The sequence below is a fragment of the Musa acuminata genome, chromosome BXJ2-10, assembly GCF_036884655.1.
Source record: "Musa acuminata AAA Group cultivar baxijiao chromosome BXJ2-10, Cavendish_Baxijiao_AAA, whole genome shotgun sequence".
Classification (NCBI taxonomy): Eukaryota; Viridiplantae; Streptophyta; class Magnoliopsida; order Zingiberales; family Musaceae; genus Musa; species Musa acuminata.
This window is the reverse complement of record NC_088347.1, coordinates 20634955-20644646: the sequence shown is the minus strand read 5'-3', so window position 1 is coordinate 20644646 and position 9692 is coordinate 20634955.

Here is a 9692-nt window from a genome sequence, read left to right as displayed (position 1 = left end):
CTTTCGATCCCCTGCTTCAACACCTCTGTATTCTCCAAGTAGCTCCCTTTGGTCGATGGAAAGACAGACTGCAACTCTCATGCATAGCCTCTGTCATCACATTGTAGGGTTTGCACCGATTCTATTCTCCTTAGCTTCCTTGGTAGCAACGTTCGCTTACTCGACCTTGTCCTCTGACTTGCCGGGCTCCCTTAAGCGAATATGGGCTCTGGAGTAGTCCAACTCTCTAGCTGCTTTGATTATACCTCTGCATGATCAAGTCCCTCCCATTGGACTTACTGGTACTTGCATTCGAACTTTTCCCTTGGTGGAACATAGCCCTCATATGCTGATGACCAAGGCTTTCATCCGATGCAAAATTTGATGCACGCACGGAAGACCTGCCTCTACGGTACAATAGCCTTCACTCCTTGAATCCATAGCCATTCTTGTCGTTGTGTTGTTCATCGAAGTGGAGCTTCCAATAGCTCCCAATTATACCTCCGTATGATATAGTCTCTCACGGGACTATGTCGTGTGTGTCGCATTGCCATGAACTATTCCACCATGATCCACTGCACCATGTCGCCTCTTGGTGACATCTCCATTGCATTCTGATCCTTATGGGATGAACTCGAATTATGATCCCTCCATGTGTGGCCTCTACCAATACATCACAGGGCCTCTTTCACCTTCGATTTTGTTCGCTCCTATGGCAATCGACCTTCAGCCACCCGCTCTTGGGTCACACCTAGATGAAGCATCACTCTAGGATAGTCCGTCTCCTAGTAGCTCCCGAAGTCCACCGACTTCGCTACAATTAATGCACCATTGTTTGGATCCTAGGCCTCTACTCCTACCAACACAATCTCTATTGCGCACCACTTCTTGCAACTTGATTGGCAACACTATTGCATATTCTTCAAGAGTACTTGCCTCCACGTCCTCTTGCCCCGTGCCAAGGCCTTCTGAACCCAACTTCACTCCGCAAGTTGAGTCACCTTAGTTTCTTCATCAAATGCTTCTTTGAGATAAGGTGCATGTACCAAGAAGCTCCCTTCGTCCTTGTCACCATGTAAGATAAGTCCGCTCCGTCAGAATAAAGGACCCATGGAACAACATGATCCTGCTCTTGCCTCTGTAAGAGTTCATGTCCTTTATCTCTGTCTAAGAAAAGCACTATGCCTTCGCTCCATGTTCCATCTTCTATGCTGGCTCCCTTCATGTGGCTTGGGTACTTCGCCAAGTTACATCCAAGTTGCTTCGCTTCTCATTTTGCATTGAGTTGATGGTGGCCCTCGCATCCACCATTCCATGGGTCAGCCCTCCCTTGAGTCTAATATTCATATCGACTCCAAGTGTGCCTTCATTTGTGTTGCTTTGGGTCGCTCCCCACTTGATCTCGCAATGCATTCTCTCAAGCGAGATCATGTGATGACTCCTTGCCGCTTGCTCGATCCATTGAGCTTTGTGGAGTTGTTATTTGTTGAGGTACTCCTCCTCAACATGTGCAGTATGTTGCACATGATTCTCCCTATGGAGAAATCGGGATCTATCCCTCCTAGATAACTGTCCCATTGGAGCAACATCTCTCTTCGCTTCTTTCTCTTTGAAAGTTTTGGAGACCACCATCCCCTTCGGACTACTCTGATTTGCTGAATAAACTATGCATTATTCTGCCTCCTACAAACGCACTTGTCAGATTGCGACTCCACGTCAATATAACCCCCATTGCACCACTCAAGGCCTAGCAACATGATGAACTTGCTGCACACTTAGCCTCCTACGGACATATCCTTCACATGTCGAAAAGAAAGTTTCAATGCTCTATGGGCCAAGTTTCGGTCGCCTTGGGATGGCCGCGAACATTCCATCGTTCGCATACAAGCCCATGCATGAGTACCAAATTCTTTGAGTTAGCAATTCCCCTCACCTCTGTGAGCTTTGCATAACTCTTTCGGTTGCTGAGCAACTCATTTCACCTTGCATGGTCTCATCCTTTACCAAGCACCTCGCTTGCCTTGAGCACCATCAAGTATAGTTGTCAACGTCGAGCCGTAGCTCAAACTCAACCGTCCCAACCTTTGTGCGCTCCACATTCTTTCAAGCTTGCTTGTTCTCATGGTGCATCTTGCGCGAAGGTTTGGTCATTCCTCTTAATGTCAATCTCATGTGTCCGCTCCTCTGAGTGACTCCTTTTCCCTACATCTCCATACTCGTTTTCCCCCAAACGGTTGCGTGTGTGCTGACTGCCCTTAATGCAATCCCACTAGGTCCCCCACGTTTGCATGACAAGTGTTTCTATGAGTGCTTGTCCCGCTCTGATACCATCTGTCATGGACTTAGCTGGTTTTGCCTAAGTCGTGCGGTACCCTTGCGTGTTTGTCTGCAAAGGTCAGCCTCCTCGAAACCTCCCATGGTCCCTTAGGACCTACAAAAGAGAAAACGGGTTAGAGAAAGCGCCTCACTCGGAATCCACAAGCAAACATTTTAGGAAAAACTTTATAGACAATGCAAATTAAAATAGACTTTACAAGCTCTGAACTATTGCACAACAAAGGGTCAAAATAGTCCACTACAGACTGAAAATCTCTCACAAGTGTCCACATGACACAACCTTTATTTACAAGTCTAAAGCGACCACCAAACCCAACTGAAATGGGACTATTAAGCCTCCGGTCATCTCTCTACATACTATGCAAAGCATGAACATACCAAAAGACACGGACATACATAAGCATTACATCAAACATCCTGTTTAGAAGTTTGTCTATGACAAGCCGGAGGATCATAACGTCGACATGCTGGCGAGCGTCCCCTTCGATGACGAGCCCAAGACTCCTCCTCCTAACTGAAAGCTGTTATTTCTTTTTTCTTTTGCTTTGGTCCGGTCAAATTTTGAAACTGTATCGCCCGACCACAACATATACTTCTTTTTCATCAATAAAGAAACTTTTGTTTTGGAATTCTGACTTGTCTTTTTCGGTTGTGGATGTGTATGTTTCTTAATAACACATGTCTTTCCCGCACCTCGACTTCCTTCCTTCACGGGTAGAACTTCTTTAAGTTCGTTGTATTCCACATCCTTAGTAGAGGGTTTCCCTCTATAGTCTCGAGTTGGTAGGTCCCCTCGTAGACCACATCGTAGACCTAATAGGGGCCTTCCCAGTTAGGTGCTAGTTTTCCTCTTGCTTGGGTAAGATCGCTCACCTCTACCATTTGAAGGACTAGGTCCCTGACCTTAATCGCTCGTGGACGAACCTTACGATTATATATCTGAGTCGTAGCCTTCTTGTATGCCAAGATACATAGGTGTGCCTTGGCTCTTCATTCTTTGAGGAGACCTAGGTTTGCTCGTAGGCCCTCCTTGGAGTCTTCTTGTTTATAGTTGGAGGTGAGTAGGGTCAGAAACACCAACTCAGGGGGGAGGATTGCTTCTGTCTCGAATGCCAGGCTAAATGGAGACTCCCTCGAGGTAATTTTGGGAGTTGTCTGCATCTCCCATAGGACGCTAGGGAGCTCGTCCACCTAAGCTCCGTGCATGCCCGAGACCCTCTTCTTGAGGCCCTCCAGAATCACCTGATTCATCACTTTGGTCTGGCCGTTAGTTTGGGGGTGCGCAACCGAGTTGAACTTCAATTGTATCCCATATGACTGGCAATAGGCCTTGAACTTGGCATTGTTGAATTGAGCCCCGTTGTCGGTGACGATAGCCCTCGGGATCCCAAATCAGGTAATAATGTTCTTCCACGTGAATCTTTGAACTTGTTTCTCGGTGATGGAGGCAAAGGGCTCGACTTCAACCCACTTTGTGAAGTAGTCGACTCCAACTATAAGGAAGTGTCGTTGTCCCGAAGCTGAAGGAAAAGGCCCGAGGAGGTCGAGTCCCCATTGGATGAAGGGCTAGGCCGCGTCCATCGGGGTAAGAGGCACTACTGGCTGGTGTTGCAGTCAAGCATGCACTTGACACTTTTGGCCTTGCTGCACATATGATATGGTGTCTTAGCACATAGTTGGCCAGTAGTACCCCTGTTTGAGGGTCTTGAAGGTCAAGGTTCGTCCCCCGATGTGCTCCCCACAAATCCTCTCGTGGAGTTCAGCGAGGACCGTTTCAGCTTCGGGTGGCGCAAGATAGCGCAAGAGAAGTTGAGAGAAAGCCCTGCGGTATAGCTTTCTACCGACCATGCAGTACCATGCTTGGGTTTACCTTAGTCATTTTGTCATCGTTGGGTCATCGGGCTTCGTCCTATCCTTCTTGAAGTGGAGGATCTCTTCCACCCAGTTTGGCGAGGCCTCTGACTTGACGACCTCGTGAGTTGGTATCGTCGGTGCTGTTACGGGTTCAGTTGTCGGGGTTGCTGCCAAGCTACAAGCAGAGGCCGATCTGGCCAACGCATCGGCCCACGTGTTCTGCGCCTGAGGTACTCTAGTGACCGAGAGGCAGTTGAAGTGATGGGCAAGCCTTTTCGCTTCTATCATATATAACGTCATTTTTGGATTCTGAGTTTTATAACTCCTGTTGACGTGTCCCGTCACTAGCTGGGAGTCAGTAAAGACTTCGAGGTTGCTCGCGTGCATCTCTAGGGTGAGGTGTAGGTCGTGAAGTAGCGCCTCGTAATCGGCCTCATTATTGGTGGCCCAGAATTGTAATTAGAGCGATCTCTCGTAGGTTTCTCCGGACAGGCCCTCGAGGATAAGTCCGACCATGAGTGCTTCGGTAGTGGTCGAGTCATCCACATACAGGGTCCATGAGCTCTTGCTATTCTCCTGTCTAATAGCATGATCTTCAGGTGTTAACTCGGAGATGAAGTCAGCCAGTACCTGAGCTTTGATGGTGGCTCTGGGGGAATACTGGATGTCGAATTCATCGAGTTTAACCGACCACCACATCATTCGACTCGATGCGTCAAATTTAGAAAGGATTTGTCATAACGGTTGGTCAGTAATCACTTTGATTATGTGAGCTTGGAAATATGGTCACAGCTTTCGGGCCGTCTTCATCAGTGCGAGGGTCAGCTTCTCGATCGAGGAATACCGCACCTCAGGCCCGACGAGGACGTTGCTGACATAATAGACAGGCTGTTGCATCGGTGGTGTTTCCCGAACCAACACCAAGCTGACTGCCCACATTGAGGCTGCCAGATAGAGACCGAGGGTTTTGCCTGGCTCGGGTGAGGCGAGTCGGGGCAAGCAAGCGAGGCACGCCTTTAACTTTTCAAAGGCTTCCTCACATTCCGGGATCCATGTGAAGTTGTCGGCCTACCACAGAGCCCAAAAGAAGGGGAGGCACTTATCGCCTGATCGCGATACGAACCTGCTGAGCACCGCCAACTTTCCGATGAGGCGCTGCACCTCCTTGATCGTGCGGGGGGGATGCATCTCGGTTATGGCCCGAACCTTTTCTGGGTTGGCATCTATTCCTCTCTGGTGGATGAGAAACCGAGGAATTTTCCCGAGTTAACTCCGAAGACACAATTCGCAGGGTTTAGGCGCATGTTGAACCGCCTTAGCGTTTGGAATGTCTCTGCCAGGTCGGCCAAGTGTGTGCTTGCAATCTTGCTCTTCACGATCACGTCGTCCACAAACACTTCCATGTTTCTCCCGATATGTTGCTTGAACATCTGGTCGACCATTCTTTGGTAAGTTGCCTCGACGTTTTTCAGGTCAAAAGGCATCACTTTATAGCAATATACTCCTTTGTCGGTGATGAAGGCCATGTTCTGTTGGTCTTGCGATGCCATTCGGATTTGGTTGCAGCCTGAGAATACATTCATAAATGTAAGGAGTTCATAGCCTATAGTGGCGTCGACCAACTGCTCGATTCTCGGGAGTGGATAGCAGTATTTGGGGCATGCTCGGTTGAGATTGGTGTAATCAACGCACATCCTCCAACTTCCATTTGATTTCTTAATGAGGACTACATTCGACAGCCATCGAGGGTATTTCACCTCGGTAATAAACCCTGCCTCTTTAAGGCGGTCGACCTTGTCGCCAATCGCCATCTGTCGGTCGGGGGTGAACTTCCTCGGCCTTTGCTTCACTGGCCTAGCCTCGGGGTTGATGTTGAGCTAGTGCTGGGTAATGTCTAGATCGATCCCAGGCATCTCCTTAGAGGACCATGCAAATACATCGGCATTTTCTTTCAGGAAGTCTATGAGCTGGAGTTGATTTTCTTTGGGGAGTGCCATCCCAATTTTTACGGTCAAATCGGGATGGTTCCTTTTCAATGGTACCTTGGTGAGTTGCTCGAGAGGCTCCAGACGCCTCGACGCTACAACTCCTTCTCAGGGATCCAGGACTTGACGGGGGCATGACTTCTCCGGGAGAGTGACCGCTGTAAGATAGCACCGCCTCGATTCTCCCTGATCGCTTCGGGATTCCCCGATCCCTATCGAAGTTGGAAACTTAATGGCTCGGTGGTAGGTGGACACCACTACTTTCAACTTGTTGAGCATTGGTTGGCTGAGGGCAGATCGACTACCATGAAGGTGGTCATTATTGTCTTGGCCCTCGGCTCTTCCTCGATGGTGGCAGGGAGGATGGCTGTCCTGAGCGGGGAGATAGAATCCTATGTGAATCCAGTGAGTGCTGACGCCATGGGGGTAAGGTCCTCATTGGTTAAGCCAAGCTTCTTGAAGGCGTCGAGGTATAGCACGTCGGCAGAGCTCCCGGTATCAACCATTACCCTTTTGACCCGAGCGTTAGCAATTCGAATGGAGATCACCAAAGCATCGTCGTGATGGGAGCGCTCGACCTCTTCGACCCCGAAAGTGATTTCAAGCTCGAGCTCAGGTCGGGGACATTTCTCGACCGTGCTCCGGGCGTAGGCCTTCCTCGCCGTGGTGCTGCAACCGTCAGTTGCCAGTCCTCCGGAGATGACGTCGATCTATCTTTCGATGGGTCCCCTAGGGTGCGGGGTTAATTCTCGGGGTTCCTTGAGATAGCACCCGAGGTGACCTCTTCGGATCAGGTCCTCGATTTGATTCTAGAGGTTGCGGTAGTCTTCCGTGTCATAGTCGTAGTCTCGGTGGAACCTGCAATATTTGGACCGGTCTTTGTGAGTAGCTTTCATAGGGTTGGGCTATCACAAAAGGCCTTCTCCCTGATTTGGAGGAAGATCTTGATACAAGATGTGTTCAGAGGGAGAGGTGGGGGTCTCAAGAGTAGCAGCTCTTGTTGGTCGGGCCTCCGACGGGGTTGCATCGGGGTTGTTGAGGTCGTTCCTCGGGATTGTTCCGCCCTTGGCCTCTTCCCGTACGTGTGCTTTCCTGCCACCAAAGCTTCGGCGGCGATGTATTGATTGGGGTGCTAGAGCATCTCGGGGATGGTTGATGGTGGCTTCTCGATCAACGACCAAATGAACCTTGAAGGCTTCAAACCTATCGGAAACGCCTACATGATTAAAGAAGGATGAGCATCCGAGAATCCTTGGATTTCAGTGGCGAAACATGCCATGAACTGAGAGAGCGACTCATCTTTGCGTTAGGATAACGCGAGCAAGGTGGCCATGGAAGGTATGGGTCGCATGCTGGCGAGGAAATTCTGCTTGAACTCCTTGGCGAGCTGGTCGAAAGACGAGACCGAGGACGAGCGTAGCCGACTAAACCACGCTCGTGTCGGTCCCCTAAAGGTGGTCGGGAATGCCCGACACATCAATGCATTGGAGGTGCCATAGAGGGCCATATGAGCCCGAAACGCGGCGATGTGCTATGCGGGATCAAAGCCGCTGTCATACGTCTCCAATACCAGTAGCTTGAAGTTGAGGGGTACAGGCTTGTCCTATATTTCCTGAGTAAAAGGGGATTCGCCCGAGTTGCCTTCGCCCGTCTCACCCCGTGACTTCTAGAACTCACGTTGGAACTCGTCTAGGCATTGGTTGACCCGGGACAACTGGATCCTGAATGAGTCATCCACCGAGTCGGACGATATGGTATCAGGCTCAAAGTGGGGCGGAGCGATCCAGTAGGGTGCATATATGCTCTGCTCTTGGGCTTCTCTTGTCCCGATTTGCTCCCTGCTCGGTCTTTAACATATCGGGTCAGTCAGGGGAGTCGCTAGCCGAATGATCTGAGGAATGAGTGGGATGATTGTCTGCATCATTCCCGCCATCACCTGTACTTGCTTGGTCAGGCCGAGGAACGCTTCGGGCGAAACGATCGAGGGTCCCGTGGTAAGCCCGGGGAGTGATAACCCCGGGTCATTGAACAGGCGCTAGTAGCGATCTGGTGTCGAGGCCGAGATTCTCCTGTCTCTGAGGACAGGGAGAGGCTGATCTCCAGGCCTGACAAAGGGGTGATTGGCTGATGGTTCTCCCTCGGGGAGAGATCCTGCGTGATTCTCCTACAACATGACCCTCATTCTAGAGCCAAAAATATTGATGAACTGATGCACCGTGGCTGATGAATCAACACGGCTTGGTTCACGGGACAATGTCGGGAGTCTTTGGTTGGCTTAGCGGGATGCCGAAGTCGGTCGAGCCTTTTAGTCGGTGTGTTGGCACCACAAAATTGATACCTTTTCATAGGGATGCTAATTGGGGCGTCGGGAGGAAGGACACCTCTATCGATCGGGATGGCCTCACCTCAGACATTATCATTTTCCTGCATAGAAGGCCCCGCGCGGGTCGTTACCGACTGTGGCCCCTCGACAAGTAAGTCAGTGTGGGGTTCTACTTTCTGCCTCCCTTTTTTCTCCTCCATGGTCGGATGCCGGCCATAGACTTTTATACTACTGTACGAGGGTCGATCGTACATGGATTTGGCGTGACGACTGATCCTCCAGGGATGAGATGGTACCTTTGTATGGTCGCCATCCCGCGACATGCGGAATGACGCCATGCGGTGTTATCCCGGGCTTATCGGGACGAGACATACCGAGTGGCATCTTGATATGGTTGCTGGCTTGGCGCGTGGGGGTGCTTCTCTTGTTGATTTGATCGTGGCATAGTCTGACATCAATTGTGACGTAGCCTAGGCCCGAAGTATACCTTAGCAGGACACACATTGAAGGCAAGTGAATACCATCTAAGTACATGTCTACCTAATATTTGATCTTATGCTTCCTTTGATGGACTTTGTTCTTTTGAAGTGGTCAAGGATGATTATGCCTTTTACCATCTAAGTAATTGTCAGAATTGCCAACAATATCTTGTTGGTTATATCTTGATAACTGAATGAGCAATTACTTCATGTAATTGGACAAGTAAATATCTTGCTATCCCTGCATGGAAAGGCACTGTGAATTTCTAATGGTATCATAAGGCATAATTTAGAGCTAGAGTTTACTGCAAGCAACAATTAGTGAGTGAGATACTTTTTTAATCTTCTCTGAACAAGTGTTATAATTCAGTGTAACTTTATATATCCTGTCTCTGTGTGACCTATTTTCTCCTCCCTTCAGAAAAACAGAAAATGAACCTGCATTTCCATCGAACTATTGGATTTGTGTAGTAGCTTTAAACTTTGTTTTCCATTGTCACCACCTTGTGCTTATTGACATATCGAATATTATTTGTTGCACTTTATTTACATGCTAAATAGAGCTGAGAGTGGCAGAGTATGGTTCCCAATCATTTTGTTTGCTTGCCTACTTACATACATAAACTTATCCAGCATTTATGAAGATCTTATAGAAATTATGATAATTCTAGCTGATCAATCATTTGGAATGCCATGTAATATTTTCTGTTTCATTTAAGAACAAGAACAATCGTT